Here is a 17194-nt window from a genome sequence, read left to right on the forward strand (position 1 = left end):
TGCGATGCTGATTGGGCCGGTTCTGTGGATGATCGCCGAAGTACAAGTGGACGGTGCTTCTTTATGGGCAACAATCTAATTTCATGGCACAGCAAGAAGCAGAACAGTGTCTCACTGTCAACCGCTGAGGCAGAATACATTGCCTTGGGCAGCTGTTGTACACAGCTCCTGTGGATGCGTCAAATGTCCTCTGACTATGGTATGGATTCTGACACTTTGTTAATTCATTGTGATAATTTGAGTGCCATAAACATCTCTAAGAATCCTGTCCAGCATTCTAGAACAAAACACATAGATATTAGACACCACTTTGTTCGTGAACTTGTTGAGGCGAAACTGATTGAGATAGACCATGTGAGCACTGATTTTCAATTCGCTGATTTGTTTACTAAGCCTCTGGATTTCAACAGATTCATAAATCTGAGGAAGTCTATTGGTGTCTGTGAACTCTAACTATTTCTCTGAGTTGTGTTGGTCTAAGGCAGGAACTGGAGCTAGAACAGATCATAGAAATCCTGGAATATATAGGAGATCAACATCTGAAAGAGTGTGGGAAATAGCTGCCTGTCATGCCGGTCTGTCCATCCTGTTAAACGTTGTCATGATTAAGGAGGTCAAAGAGCTGTGAAGAGACATGTACAGTCATTCGAAGGTTTAATAACCTAAGTAATGATGAGTTCCAAATCAGTGACTGACACAATCAACTGATGTCACTGAAGCTCAAGATGCTGAAGCAGTCATCAGAAGGCTGTTTGGAGAAATAAAAAAAAAAAACAAAAAAAAAGGAAATTCTGTGCTCTTCAAAGAGATGAACTCCAGCTGCCTTAACATGTTGGGATGGACTGGAGACTAAAGGCATGCCAGTGTGAAAGACTACCCACATGCAGCAGTTCTCTGATCTTCGACAATTCAAAAGGTTGTGATAGTTTCTAGTGAAGGTTCTGAACAAGTGGCTGATACAACAAAGGTCTGGTTAGTGTTCTTTCCTCTGCACTGTTTAATCTTTAACAAAAAAAAAAAAAAAAATTAATGCTCATGTGTGCTCAATTCTCGGTCAGGGTCCCTCATGAATCTGTCATTAGTGGCTGTGTGTATCTGTGTGGTTGATTCATGAATCTGCTAATTTGGATTGAAAAAGAGGAAGAATGAGATTTATTAATGCATTAATATTAATTGAGATTGATTGAATTAACGAGTGAATACAGTCAAATGAGAAAATAGATGCAGTGTACACTAATGTTTAATTAAGTGGTTTCAGGAAAACTTTAATGTTTTGGGCCGAGTTTGTGCAGCCCATTGAGATTCACGGAGGTGTATAAAAAGGAGCAGCTAGGGTTTTGGCGTTTTCCTCATCCCCTTTGCGATTTCAATCCTGTGTCGATTAATCTTCTGCTCAAATCTCTCTTTCTCCATTCGATCAACGCTCTATCAACGATGAAGTCCATCTTTAGTGGTTTCCAATATGACTCCAGCTCAGATGAGGAGCTTCACACTCCACCGTCCTCGTTGCCTCCGCCCACTCCACTTGCTCCGATTGATCTCGCGACTGCCATGGTGGTCTACCAGCCTCAGGAGGAGTCTGTGACTGCATCACCGACTCGGGTGGATCGAGTTCCCTCGCCTTCTCACGGGAACCAAGAAACCTGCGACTCTTCGTCTTCTCCGCCGAGAGAGGTGACTTCTCGATTTCCGGTGGTCGATCTCACTGGTGATGTTCCTGTTCCCACAGTGTCGAATCAGGGGATCTCGTCTCGTCTGCATAAAAGACAATCAGCTGCGGATACGGATGGTCGTGAATCCAAGCGTCCGTCTCTCCGAAAGGACAAGAGTGTGTCCTCCTCACGCGGTGCATCGTTAAAGGACTTTGACACAAAACGGTTCATGTCTGCTGAGGCTGCTCGACGGTATGGTTTCTTCGCCTCTCGAACCATAGCTGCTGAGGTTTGCTATACTCAGGGAGTAGGTGTTTCTACTAGGGAGCTGCTTGATCAAGCTGGTCTGTTGAAAACAGTCACCCAAATTGTCCCTTATGATTCTGAGGTTGTTTATGAGTTCTGGGCAAATCTTCCTACAGTTAAGGTTGAAGGAAACTCAGTTGATGTGCTTGTCAGAGATTGGATGTACGAGTTTTCCCCTAGCCGCATCAATGCTTTGTTTGGTCTTCAATCAGTTGATGTTCGTGAACAAAAGCTACAGACAGCTGCAATCCTGGAGGAGGATCTCGCACTCTTTTTGTCTGGTGGTCAAGTGAAGACCTGCAAGCAGCTTGTGTCGACGGCAATCAAGGACCCTATGATCAAGGATCTGAATCAGATTTGTTGCAGCAACTGGTCTCCCACGGTGAATACAGGGTACATATCCGCGAACAGAGCCATGGTGATCTACATGATCATGCATCGTATTCCGTTTGATTTTGGGAGGATGATCTATGAACAGATCATACAGTTGGGTCTGCAAGCTCAGTCAGGGTTTCGTCTACCTTTTCCTAGCCTTATTCATCAGCTCCTTGCAGCTCAGCGACCTGTCCCGAGTCTTCAGCAACAAGACGTGAAAAAGACAAAGGGGAAGAAGACTGTGTCGCGGCCTGCTGAAAAGACTATTCACAGTGGTACATCTGCAGAGCGCAAAGCCATCCGGTTGGCGAGCAAGATCCTGCAAGATGCCTTGGACGCTGGTAAGTAGTTTCTTACTTTGATGTTTGCTCCAGTTTCTGGTTTACTTTCTTGGTATTTTTGACTAAACTGTGCCAAACAAGCAGGGGGAGATGAGTCTGATTCAGAGGCCTGAGGGGGAGATTAAGCTATGTGTTTCTCCCCTGTTTAAGACTTGAGACTTGTTTTATTTTGTTTCTGTTTTGGCTTTGAACAATTTATTTTTACAAGTCTTTATCGGTTAACCGTTTTATGTTGATTGCTGGAATATTTTGCTAGTACGGTTGTGTTCTTGTCTTGGCTGTGTTGTCTGTGCGTTTTCAGGTTTGATGCTGCGGTTGCTTGTGTGGCAAGATTCAGTCAAAAAGGGGGAGATTGTAAGTGCATCAGAGCTCTGAAGGTGACAGGAGCTTGCAAAGTGTCTCAGAGTGCTGATATGCTGACGTGGCAGATGGGCTGACGTGGAAGAAGATTATGGATGCCGTGATAAGAAGCGTGAAGAGGAAGGAAGAAGAAGATCAAGATATACACGAAGATATTGAGTGTATATTTGATTGAGAGAGTTAAGGGAGGATATTTCTTAGGATAAGGAATATTTCCTTTTAGTTAGGGATTCACAAGATCTAGGTTAGAGATCGTGAGTGAAGGGTTTAAAAGAGACGAGGGCTAGCCGCAAAAAGAGCTAGCACTCGTGGGAAAAGTTTGAGAGATTTGTAAACCTTCAAGCAAACAAAAAGAGCTTTGAAGGTGAGTGTGTTTTTACTCTTTTAGATCTACACAGGGGTTTGTGTTAGATAGACAAGAGAGTAGGCTTAGATTCATAACTTGTAAAAGGGAATTTTTATAAGTTTGAATAAAAGCGTTTGCTTGGCGCATTTCCAAGCAGTTTGAGTGATTTGCTGTCCTCTATACCTTTACATTTGGTTATCCCACTAGACTTGCTAAGAATTTAATCCCCTCCCAAGAAAATATTGAGTGCGGAACATTTTTTTAAAGTGATCCACATTGGCCTCATCTTAATCGCAGGCTGAGCATCTTCGATGATTGGAGTCCACTTGAAAACCAACATTGGCATGTTGGTTATATTCCACATCCCACAACGAAGAACTCTAGCCCTTATCGAACTATTCATGATTCTGAATTTGATTACATTGACACTAACCTCGGATGCGCCATTCTTCACTGTCTTATCCCTAGGAAGCCAGATTTTGTTCACACTAACATGAACTTTAGCAACCTGTGGCGCAGTAGAGAGAAACCGTCGTCCAATAATTAGGTCCTCCACAAAAGAGAAGTGCCTTCAAAAATCTCATCAGGAACATTAACGACTTGATCCCCACCCACTAAAGTAACACTGAAATCATGTTACTTCGGACATGGCTGATTCTAAACAATTGCAGAGTATGAAACCTTTTGCGACACCACTTGATCGCCCTCTGGGATAGAGGGAACATTCCCTACCCTCACTAGAGCCAACATCACGAAAAAGAGTGGCAACAAAGCCGCCGAGACAGCTGACTTGAACCCTACGGTGGAAAAACCTAATTTATCTTCTGAATCAATCTGCCACGTCAGCCCTTTTTGTCTAGAAGAGATGTTTTCAAACTCAACATTTTCATGATATTTTGCTAGTAGATATTTTGGTAGGTTCTTGGCGAAAAGTAATTTTGCTCTTTCTACGCATGTTCCAAATTTAGGGTCGGGTAGGCAACTTGAATCTCTGATTTAGTGAACAAAACTGGTTCTGATTAGATAAACTGATGGTGCCACCATCGGTGGAGATGATGATAACGACAAATTTTATAAACCAACGGATTTCATTAACCGATAGTGACACTGTTGGTAGACTGAATATAATTAGTTCTGATTTGATCAACCGATGGTTCTGATTTCTTCTGTCACCACTCGCCAAATAGAGAGAGACAGACAAAGAAAGAAAAATGCGAACGATTAATAAAAGAAAAAAAATACAGTTTTTTTCTCAGCCAATCATGAGTTGACATGCATGTGGTCCTTATTGGTTCTAAAATTCCTAATATTAGGATCGATCATAAACAAATTGGAGCTGTTTTGCATAAAATTAATCTCTTTTATTCTTAAGAAAGTCTTACAAAGCCTAAATACCACCAATGGACATGGTTTTAGTCTTGATTTTGACTCTTGAGTGTATATATTAGCTAGTCTCACCCTATGTAACGCATAGTAAGAAAATTATAGAAGTCTAATCCCAATTGATATCTCCCTATATTCAGTTACTAGTGATGTCATTTGTGTCCAAAAAACAATAACATCAACAATATCTACAGGTGCATGGACGCACTGTGTTTGAGAAGGTGATTGTATATTTAGAAGACGTGGTTGCATTTATGGACACATAATGAGCCTGTTCGTTTCGTCGCCGCAAGTACTTGCGGCTGCGGCAGCCGCATGTGTTGTTGTTCGTTTGGTTGCCACAGGTGCTTGCGGCAAGACGCTGACACGAACGCTGATTCTAATTTTAAACGTCGATTAGTTGCGGCGATCAAAAAAGTTGCGTTTGCCGCAGTTGCTGCCGCTGCCGCAGCTGCCTGCGTCGACGAAACGAACACGCTCAATATTAGAATTTTATGAAACATTTGACACATCACTTGATTTTCCATAATATTAGAAGTTTATGAAAGTGGCTTACAAGGCTTTGGTTCGGTTGAGTCTCTTTGCATATAGTTCTTCTCCTTGTCTCCGAACTCCAAAGTGGTTGTGGCATCTGGAAGGTAGTTGGATATGTAACTTTTTTCTTTTCATATATTTTAGTTTGTTGATCCATTACCAAAAAGATATATATATATATATATATATATATATATATATATCAATAAGCAGAGATCCACATTTGTTCGATACAACAAAAAAACATCCGGGTAATTAAAGTAATGTGTTGTTGATCCATTAAACCAGCAGACGAAACCGTGCGACCTGGTCAACAAGGGTATGGTAGCAATTTTCCCGGCAGAGGTTACAGATGAGATTACTGCTGCTACGACTGCTATGCCACAAAGGTTACCGTGGCTGTTCTTATGCTGGAAAAGCTGTTCAGAGTCAGCCGGGTCACGAAATTAAATATATAATATATTAACCACCATGCATTATGTATATGTGTATTATAAATAAGTCATGGTGCGTTTGTAAGTAAGAGCCTCAACTCAAGTATAAAAAGTGGGCGGATAGATTAAGAAGACAAACAATGGGAACAAAGTTTCGTACAGTAATGTTTATGTATTTGAGTTCAAATATGTGTCGAGCGCATAATAATATCGTTTTTAGCTAGTTTATGTTATCTTTCAATTCATTATTGTGTATTATGTAATAGTGTTATATGTTATTATAATTCATACTCTTAGGGTTGGAGAAAACAAAGAAAATACGTACGAAACAAAACAGATTCAGAGACAAATTTCAATTGTTGTCTTTACGGTTTTAGCCTAAAAGCATGATGAACGTTCAAAACTGATTTTTTTTGGTGATGACATTGACATACAATCATAACATACAAAGAAGTAAAGATTATGATCCATTAACACTAAAAAAGAGGACCTATATGTTTCTTCTGCTAGTCATCCTTAGATAGATTTGATTGTAATTCTTATTGATCATTTAATTTCCTTTGGAAAAAAGTTGATGATTGATTTATTAGTAAAGGGATTCATGTCATGGAAATGTGTTAGTCTTGCTTAGTGCTCTTTGGCCCAAGGATAATTACTTGTTAGAAGTTGTTTCAACCTCCATAATCCAATTCTTTATCACTCCTAATCAATTACCTTAACCTAGGATTCACCTTTTAATTATTGCTTAGTAATTTGCTTGTTATCACTTTGTTTAGTCTTGAATCTTGTTAGTCCCTTGTCATTTGCTTTCATTTGTCTTGTTTTGCATGGCTAGATTGTTATTACATTGTCAGTAATGTTTAGAAACTCAAATCTCTCTTATTAGCTTAGATTAAGCATCCATGTGTAGAACTTAGTTCATACATGACCATGGCAACTCAAACTTAAACTAACAAACTTGCATAGCAACAAAGAAGAGACCTGCCCTAGTTTCTCTCCCAGGCACAAAAACCAAGGTGGCTGCCGCAAGCCATCAACCGCAGCTCAAAATGACCACTCTTCATCGGATCTTCGTCAGTCATCTACCCTGAGAAGGCCTTGTCCTTTCCATCTTAGGATCCCTCTCCAATTTCCCGAAAAACCTTCCCCTATGGAGAAGAAACTTCATCTTTGATGCTTCTCGGTTGCGTATTGCCAGCACTTTTGCTTATTTCCATGGTTTCTTTGTTTTTTTTTCAAGGTCGTCCCTCTTCCAGTGGATTCCCAAATGATAATGGTGACATCTCTGACTTTGTATTATGCTTAAAGTTATGATTTCCTTTCATTAGAGCCTATATTGCTTCCCTCACTGCTCAACCTCCCAGATCCGCCAGTACCTCCAGACCCTCGTTCTCAACGCTTATCCTCAACTCGTTTAGATGTGTTGTTATCTCTTCTTGTTCTCTTCCTAACCGAATGCGCTTTGACCCTACTCTCCCTCCATCAATACCCAGATCCATAATGTGTATTCCAGTTTCATCACCTTAAAACCCAGGTTTGGTCTAAATTTTTCTTTGTCCCTTCGTAGTGATCCTTTTTGTGAAAGTATGGAACCATCTGATAGAAGACATTATCTGGAACCTATCCAAACATTGTTGCTATGTTGCAAAAAACACTATTTGAGAACCTGGCTACTCACCTAAGTGTAGCTTCAACTGTTGGGTTAGCCTTCTTGAAACCCCCGCCCCAACTACCACCAATTTTCTAACAGTTTGAACCTAGGGTATGTTTTCTTGTTTCAATGTAAATACGAGTACAATCTTTGTGTGTAATTCCTTAGCTTCCATGGCCAAGAGCTTTATGTGAGGGAGGACCTACCTGTTATGTTATAGTTTTGCACATACTGCTTCAGTTTTAACCCAACCAACCAAATAAACGAAGGTGCATAAAAAAAGGTCAAGATGGTACAGAGGCTTCAAACATCCCTGGTCCAAGCTCCCACCCAACAACATCATCTCCTGCAGTGCAACTGTTTCAAACTCCCAGCAATGAGGTGGAGGATTTTCGGTCCCCACCAAATCCTCTTCCTTAGTAGTAGTGAGTTGGAACTGTCAAGGGCTTAGGAACCCCTTCACAGTTCGACGTCATATAGAGATTCATAAAACAATCTCTCCTGACATAATGTTCCTAATGGAGACAAAAAAACTCTGATGAGTACATTTCTGAAAAATTTGATTGGATGGGTTTCTCCTCTAAATTTACAGTCCCCCCCCCCCCCCCCCACCGGTTTGAGTGGTGGTCTGGCTCTCCTTTGGAAAGATTCTGTAGAAGTCACAATTCTTCACTCATCAGTGAATATGATTGACACTGAAATTAAGTATAAAGGGGTCTCTTCTTACATCACCTTTGTCTATGGTCCTCCTAGCATGGAGAATAGAGCTGCCTTTTGGAGCCAAGTTTCTGAGTTGGGGATTCTCCGAGTTTCTTCTTGGCTTCTCACAGGAGATTTCAATGACATATTGGACAACTCAGAAAAGCAAGGAGGTCCTGCACGCTGGGAGGGCTCCTTTCTAAATTTTCGTAACTTTGTGTCCCAAAATGGGCTATGGGACCTTAAGCATTCGGGCTGCCCTTTATCTTGGAGAGGAACCAGGTACACACACTTTGTCAAATGTCGTTTAGACAGATCACTAGCAAAGTGTTCCTGGTCAGAAGCTTATCCAGCAGGCCGTTGCCGCTACCTCCGCTTTGGGGGATCAGATCATAGCCCCCTAGTAACCTACTTCAACGTGCTGAAAAGGAAAAAACGCGGCATTTTTCGTTTTGACAGAAGGTTAACCGAACAAACAGAGGTAACAGACATCATAAAGAAAGCTTGGAACCTATCCCAAGAAGATTCTGTTTTGACAAAGCTCAACCTTTGTCGCCTAAAGATCATTTCCTGGACTAAAGAGAAGCAGTTTAATAGTAGTAAGGCCATAAAAGAGTTTCAGGAAGGACTAGAAAAAGCTCTCTCCGCAACCATACCGGACCCGGAAGAAATTTCACGATTTACAGAGTCCTTAGACAAAGCTTACAAGTTAGAAGAAAGCTATAGGCTCCAGAGAAGTCGTATACAATGGCTCCAAGGAGGAGACAGAAACACTGCATATTTCCATGCTATAACAAGAGGACGCAGAGCACTAAACTCCTTCTCAGTAATAGAGAATGAACAAGGAGAAGAAGTGCATGAAGAGGATCACATCGCAAGAGTCATCGCTGACTACTTCCAAAATATCTTCACCTCTAACTCGAACACAGACCTCAGCATTGTTGAACAAGCCCTACAGCCCAAGATCACGGCAGAAACCAATGCGAAACTAATAACAATCCCAGATGATCAGGAGATCAAGGAAGCAGCTTTCTCTATAAACCCAAGCAAAGCCCCAGGGCCTGACGGATTCTCTTCAAGCTTTTATAAAGCGTACTGGAACTTCATTGGCAAGGATGTTTTGCGAGATGTTCGATCTTTCTTTGAGACAAATGTTTTGGACCCCAGACAGAACGAAACTCACATCCGTTTGATCCCTAAAATCACAGCTCCTAGAAAAGTAAGTGATTATCGCCCTATAGCCTTATGTAATACTCATTACAAGATCATCGCGAGGATAATCACAGGGAGACTCCAGTCACTGCTTCCCAAGCTTATCTCCATTCACCAGTCAGCCTTTGTTCCTAATCGGGCCATTTCAGATAACGTACTTATCACGCATGAAATTCTCCATTTCCTTCGTACCTCGGAGGCCAAGAAATATTGCTCCATGGCAGTAAAAACTGACATGAGCAAAGCGTATGATCGCATAGAGTGGAGCTTTCTAAAGGCGGTGCTTACCCGATTTGGTTTTCATGAGACTTGGATCGCTTGGACCATGGCATGTGTTACCTCTGTATCATATTCTTTCCTAATCAATGGAATCCCACAAGGTAGAGTGACACTCTCACGCGGTCTTCGAAAAGGGGACCCGCTGTCGTCCTATTTATTCATCCTCTGCACAAAAGTTCTTTCAGGGTTATGTACAAAAGCTCAGCAAAAAGGCACCCTGTCAGGAATCAGAGTAGCAAGAGCAAGTCCTTTAGTCAACCACCTTCTTTTTGCAGATGACACGATGTTCTTCTGCAAATCTTCTCCCACCTGCTGTGCAACTCTTACTCACATTCTTGAGACATACGAAAAAGCATCCGGTCAATGCATCAATCGACAAAAATCTTCTATAACGTTTTCAGTCAAAACGTCACTGGAATGCAAAAACAGAGTAAAGGAAACTATGCAAATCGGCACGGAGGGTGGCATAGGCAAATATCTTGGCCTACCAGAGCATTTTGGGTGAAAGAAAAGAGATATCTTCTCCTCTATCGTCGATAAAATCAGGCAAAAAGCTCACAGCTGGTCCACAAAATTCCTCTCTAGCGCTGGGAAATAGGTCCTCTTAAAGTCTGTTTTAGCAGCAATGCCTCTTTATGCAATGTCATGCTTCAAACTCCCAAGTTCACTTTGCAAGCAAATTCAATCAGTTCTCACTCGGTTCTGGTGGGACGACAAACCTGATAAGAAAAAAATGTGCTGGGTAGCGTGGGACAAAATGACGCAACCGAAATATGCAGGAGGGCTTGGTTTCCGCGATATTGAAGCTTTCAATGATTCCTTGCTGGCAAAGATCAGCTGGGGAGTTTTGAAAGAACCGACCTCCCTGTTGGCGAGTGTTACTGGGAAAGTATTGTCACTCCACTAGCTTCATGGATGCTCCGTCAGCTCCATCATCAGCTTCCCATGGGTGGAGAGGCATTCTGCTTGGCAGGGAAATTCTTCGAAAAGGCCTCGGCTGGACCATAGGAGACGGGATGGACATAGACGTATGGAATAATTCCTGGCTCTCTACATCCCGACCTTTAACTCCTATAGGACCACCAAACAAAGATAATGCATCCCTCAAAGTAAAAGATCTCCTCTGTCCAAGCACTAATGAGTGGAATGTCAATGCTATTCGTAACCACTTACCTCAGTATGAGGACATGATCAGGAAATTAATCACCAGTACTCACCGGCATCGAGATTCATTAGCCTGGCTTCCGGAAAAGTCAGGAGTATACTCAACAAAATCAGGTTATGCAAAAGCTATCCTATCTGAATCAACCTCTGTCTCTCCATCCTTCAATTGGCAGAGTAGCATCTGGAATCTGCAGACTGCACCAAAACTAAAAAGCTTTCTTTGGAAAGTCACAAATAATGCGCTCGCCTTAGGCTCCAATCTTGCTAAACGAGGCATAGGCTCTGCTAACTTATGCAAAAGATGTGGAATACTGGAGGATGAACTGCATATCTTTTTGCTTTGCCCCTACGCAGCCAAAGTTTTGGATTTGACTCCGGGGCTGATGAAGCCTACTGACAACCCCCTCCCCACCTCCATCTGTCACCTTATCAAGACTGCAGGGCTAATACAGAACCTCCCCCCAACAGGTATTGCCTCCACCCCTATTTTCCCCTGGATTTTTTGGCTTTTGTGGAAAGCAAGAAACTGCCTAGTTTTCGAGGATCGAGTGATTACCGAGAAGGACACATCGACCAAGGCTATCAGAGAAGCCAGATTATGGTATGAGGCACAAGCAAAAGATCCCAAACCTCAACGTACCTTACCACCTCCACAGAACCAGGAACCTCTTCTTTCGAGCTTCTCTTGCTTTGTGAAGGCTGCTTGGTCACCCACTTCTTGTCAATGTGGTTTAGGATGGGTATTCAAAGACCCGCTCACCCATATTTCATCATCCTTCTCTACTTCTAGAGATTTTGTGGGCTCTGCCTTGGTAGCAGAAGCCTTAGCCGTTTGCAGTGCTCTTACCATGGCTGCAGGGATGTATGGCGACTTAAATATTTCAGTGTTCTCGGATTCCAAAATCCTTATGACACTCATCAATACAAAGGATAGTACTACAGAACTCAAGAGAATCCTCCATGTTATAGCTCTGTTAAAGTCCTCCTTTGCTTCTATCTCTTATAATTTTATCCCAAGAGCTTGGGATGCTGCAGCTGATTCTGTTGCTAAGCTTGCCTTAATGGCCCGTAACCTTTCCTCCTCTAATGGAGTGTAACTCTTTATTACCAGTTAATGAAAACTTAGTTTGTCCAAAAAAAAAAAAAAAAAGACAGCAAAAGTTCTTAAATTCCCTTTGACCTATGAATTTATTGTATTTTTCGTTGAGTCTCTTCCTTCTAAAATGCATATTTTTGTTCCAGTTAAATTTTTACGAACTCGTCGGAAGTCTATATACTATACTATGGATAGTGAATAAGAGTACAATCACTTGAGAAAAAAGATGATAGCTATCTTTCTCCTAAGAGTCAGCATCGTTTAGCCGTAGTTATTGACTTATTGTTTTTGAAAATTTTGGCTCGAAAATTGACAATCAACTGACGTGAGATTAATTCTAACACTTGCATGGTCTACGTTTCAGGAGATCTTAGGTGAGTCTATTAATCACACATAGCCATGAGACACCTCACCATTAGGCATTAATTAAATGTTAATGAACATTTCCATTTCTAATCAAATCATCCAACCCGAACACACCCCCCGAGACTCCACATACATTATCTACCATTGACAAATCTGTCCTTTATCACAAGAATACAAATAATGTAAGCTTTTTCGATCTGTTATCTAAACGGTTTTCTACAGAACTATAACTTTTTTTTTAAAGAATCTTTGAGATGACCACTTTTGAAATATGGTAACAGAAAAAAGAAATTATTAATACTGTAGTAGATTTTTTTAACCCCTTTAGATATTCTTTACCTTTCTTTCACCTTTATCGACATAAAAGATGAGAAATTTCTACATAATGTTTGTAATACGGGGCCACTCATATTTGTCTCTTACTTCACTAACGAAACAAATACTGTCATTTCTTCTCTTCTCTCTCCTTTTTCTGTTTCTTTTTAGTACATATATCCTCTAAATGAGTTGATTTGGACGGTGGGATATAGTGATTTTTTTTTCCTTCTTTTCTTTTTGGCAAATTAAAAGTTTACGTTAAGTAAAACTTTCTAGTTGTTATGTCACTGTTAGCGTAACAGTCACGCATTAAAAAAGGGTTGGTGAAAGGGAATTTGAAAAAGTATTTTCCGAACAGTTCAAATCGTGGTTCTTGAAAACATATACCATTTAAACAGTTTAATACGAAGAACAGTCAAAACAACCGTAAAATCGAACATCAAATAGTATAATGACGGAAAAAAATAAAGAGAATATGCATTGGATAGCATAATAATGAAACATATTAAAGGAAATACCATAATCACTACAGTATTACTGTTGATAGGTAGATGTATTTACTTTCTTCTCCTTCTCCTTTCTTCTCTCTCCCCTACCTCTCTCTCTCCCCCTCTCTCCCTTCTTCTCTCTCTCCCTTCTCTCTCTTCCTATGAGTTTAAGTACACAACGGTTGGTCGGTGTTATTTACGGCCACTGTTGCCGTAGCTGTTGGGTTCTAATTGGCAGTACGGTGAACTGTGTAATCTCTGTTCTGTTCTCGAAACGACCAACGGTTACAGGTTTTTACGTTCTGTAAATGTCTCATTCCACATCACCTTGCCCACTATGAAGCGTCGTCCATAGATGCATGACGCATAACACAAAAAAAAATAAAAACACAATATTTACAATTAAAGCGCATGTGTTATGAAGAAAATGGAGAGAGAGAAGGGTTGTCCATGAGGGCACTCCAGTAAAGTCCTCCACCAAAAAAGTGATAGTTTCCTATATATTCTGACGATGTGGTATCTGGTTCATTTGTTTCCAATATTGTGGCATCGACTAATATTACTCAAAAATAAATATATGTACGTATAAATTCTGCATGGTAAACCGGAAACTAAAAGAAAAATAAACATTTGAGTTCCTAATATTTTTAGTAGACCGTGAGATATTTTGCTTAGGTTCCTCTTACTCTAAAAGAGTATTTGGTCTTCTAGAATATAGAGTTTAGCGTGGAAAAAACACTTTTTTTTTAGCGTTTACTACATGTTTTTACACCCTGTGGTCAATTAAATCCTCTTTCCTTTCTCAACCCTAGTATTTATCTATTGTTCTTCACGAAGCAAATAGTAGATCTGGGATTGTTTGGTTGGTTAAGAGTGTGGTCAGTGTTATCCAGAATTCGGTTGTGGTGTCTAGTTGGTGACTGGCTAATTTGAAATCTCCGGATCCATCAAAAAAAGATGTTAGTGGCTATGGACAAAGCCCTAATGGCTATGTCACTTGAAGATGATGATGCTCCGTTTAATCTACCGGATCTACTAGAATTTAGTTCTTGTGAACGGAATGTTCTGAGTTTGGTTGGAAGAATCTTGAATCCAAACTGTCAGTCAGTTGCTGGATCTATTCACGAACTGCCGAGGAAGTGGCAAAAGTATGACAAGGTATGTGGCATAGCTCTGTCAAAAGAAAATTTCAGTTTATTTTTGATAGTGAGCACGACCTGAAGGATGTTCTATAGAAGGGATTTCATACTACAAATGAATGGGGTATAGTGGTGGAGCGATGGTCAGAGATCCCACCACCAAATTCGCTTCAATTTGTAACTTTGTGGGTTCAAATACGTAACATCCCAATCAACCACTACACAGCTGCAGCGATTACTTCGATAGGAGAGATTGTTGGTCAAGTCCTCCAAGTTGCCTTCGATCCTGATATTACACAAGCTAACCCTTATGTCAGAGTTCAAGTCAAATTCGATGTATCTAAGCCGTTAAGGAAATCTAAGGTTATAGGCCTGCCCATAACCAGTCAGTAGAAATTTTCTTCTACTATGAAAGAGTACAAAAGAGATGCTACTCCTGCCAGCGTCTTACTCATGAGATGACGGTTTGCCCAATCTGGGTAAAAGCTAATCAAGATGCTGCTATGGCCAGAAGAAGAGGGGAGCACATCCTTAAACCCAAGCTTGATCATGTCCTGAAAGAGTCTGATCCTCTCTACGGGGTGTTAGGTGAGCATCAAGTGGGTCTTAACCCCCTCTCGGGTCGTCCTCGTATTGCTCCCAAAGTACTGGAAGGAATGCACCAGTATCTCCTTACAACAAATGGAGAAGAGCTGGTAGTTAAAGAAGGGAGAGTAAATAAGTCACTGGCTGAGGCTGAAAAGTCACCGTTTACTCAAAAATCTGTTCTTAGCCTGGAAGCGGTCCCTATTGTCTCTCATGATGTAGATATTGGCAAAGGACTTGTGTTCGGTTACGAGTCTGATGGTTCCTCTGCACAACTAAGAATCAGTAACCAGTTGAGCCAATCAAAAAGGGGAGGTGGTCCAAACCTGTCGGATGAGTATGGTTCGTCGGGAAGAAGACCTTCTGTCAACGCTGATGGAGTTATGTCAGGCTCATCTGATGCTTCTGATGTTTTCAAGACTAGTTATTTGGTTTATAGGATAGGCTTCTCTGAAGCTGGTCCTTCCGGCTCTAGTCTGAAAAATAAGAAGTCTAGAAAGAGGCAACAGAAGAAAGCTAGAATGCTGAAAGGTAAAGATGTGGGTATCATGATTGGTGATATGATAAAAGACCCAGAATTATCTAAAGGAAAAGTGGAAAAAAGGAAGGCGGATACTGTTCTGGACGTTGATTCCAGTGCTGGAAGAGCAAAAGCACCATTGATGGTCCCAAAGGAGGGACTGTCGCTCACCTGATGTGAATTCTGAGTTGAACTGCCAGGGATTGGGCGGCCTCAAGATCTGACAGTTCCTAGGATCTTTTTCTTAATGGAGACGATGAATTGTAAAAACGTCATTGTAGATATTCAAGTGGATCCAGTAAATAACATGGATGGGTTAGCTATCTTTTGGAAGAAGAATGTTGATATTTCGGTTATATATGAAGACAGAAATATGCTAGACTTAGCTGTACAGTTTGGAGGTTTCAGCTTTTATCTTACTGGTGTGTATGGGAATCCAAACGCTTCATTTCAAAATCAAGTGTGGGAAAGATTAACAAGAATTGGTATTGCTAGAAAAGGGTGTTGGTGCATGGTTGGGGATTTTAATGAGATATTGAACAACTCAGAAAAACAGGGAGGGCCAAGAAGAAGTGAAGCATCATTTCTACCATCTAATATATTAAAGGAGAAGTCGAGAGGGCTCATAGCCAATCTCACAAAATTTGACCTCTCTTGCTCTTAATGAAAATTACTCCTGAAAAATTTTCGGACAAGCTTTTGTTCTCTATTTAGGTTGCTGAAACGCACCACATTCATCCTCAGACTTAAGATTACTAATTTGCCATTAATGAGATTCAAAACTGGACCTTTTTACCCTTATTTAAGTTTTAATTTTTTTAAAATATATAAAAACGAAAATTAAAAAAAAAATGAATTTTGTTTTACAAAATCGGAAATATAATATATTTACACAATATCTCTTTTTTTAAAAATAGAAGATAAATATTAGAATATATTACGAATATTTGTTTAAAGAAAATTTCTATTTTTTAAAATATTAAAATGGTAATGATAATTATGACGATTTTCCTTCTAAGCTATATATATAGAAGCTCAGCCAAAACAGTAGAAGTCGAATTCGTTAAGCTAAACATATATTTTGAGAGTATAATGTTTCTTTTGTATTATTTTGGTTCTAATGAATCAACTTTACTATTGTGTGATTCTGATTTTTTTTTTTTTTCATGTTGATGTACTATCCATATGCTTTGGTGCTTTGCATGATTAATTTTTATGCTGCTATAATTTTTAATTATTATGTTGAATCATATCAAAAGTTTTACTCATTTTGTACTGTTTGGCTGTGTTTTAGGTATACCTGCCATGGACCATGGATGTTTTTTTGTATATCAAAAACAAGATTAGACGAACAAGTTGATGAAGCAAGCAAAAAAATCAAATCGGTAAAGTATTTTTAAGAATTGTATTTTTTTTTATATATAGTGGTGATTGTTATTCAATTTTATTCTCTTGATTAAACATGATCATATTTTTATTCCATGATTTTTTATTCTACAAGCAAATGAGCAAAGACAACTTTTGACAATTTTATATGATTCATTGGATACTAATTTTTATGTTTTTTTTTGTAGTGGTTGTTTGGAGAGCAAGATCAAGCAATCATAGACTTTGTCTATGGATTCTCCATCTTTAAAAAATATTGGTTGTATTATTTTATCTATATTTTGTTTTGTAGTTTAGTAATTTGAAATAAAATTTTATATGTAACCTAATACATATTTTTTTTGTTTCAGTTGAATACATGGATGATCATTGATCATAATTGTGGATCTACAAAACTGAATATAATGAAATTCAGGTATTAATTTTTGCTAATCTGAATCTTCATTTTTTAAAAATAATATTGTTGCTAATGTTGTTTTTTGTAATAATTATAGTTGCAGAAAAATTATGGTGGATTCTGTTCATAACAAATTTATGGTAATTTTCTAAAAACTTGGATT

General features: G+C 39.8%; 1 pseudogene; it reads left to right on the forward strand.

The window, feature by feature from the left end:
• The first annotated feature begins 13973 nt into the window (after window positions 1-13973).
• Window positions 13974-16030, forward strand: LOC147924807 (uncharacterized; annotated as a pseudogene).
• The last annotated feature ends 1164 nt before the right edge of the window (window positions 16031-17194 follow it).

The sequence above is a fragment of the Camelina sativa genome, chromosome 17, assembly GCF_030686135.1.
Source record: "Camelina sativa cultivar CO46 ecotype springtype chromosome 17, ASM3068613v1".
In the NCBI taxonomy this organism is placed as follows: Eukaryota; Viridiplantae; Streptophyta; class Magnoliopsida; order Brassicales; family Brassicaceae; genus Camelina; species Camelina sativa.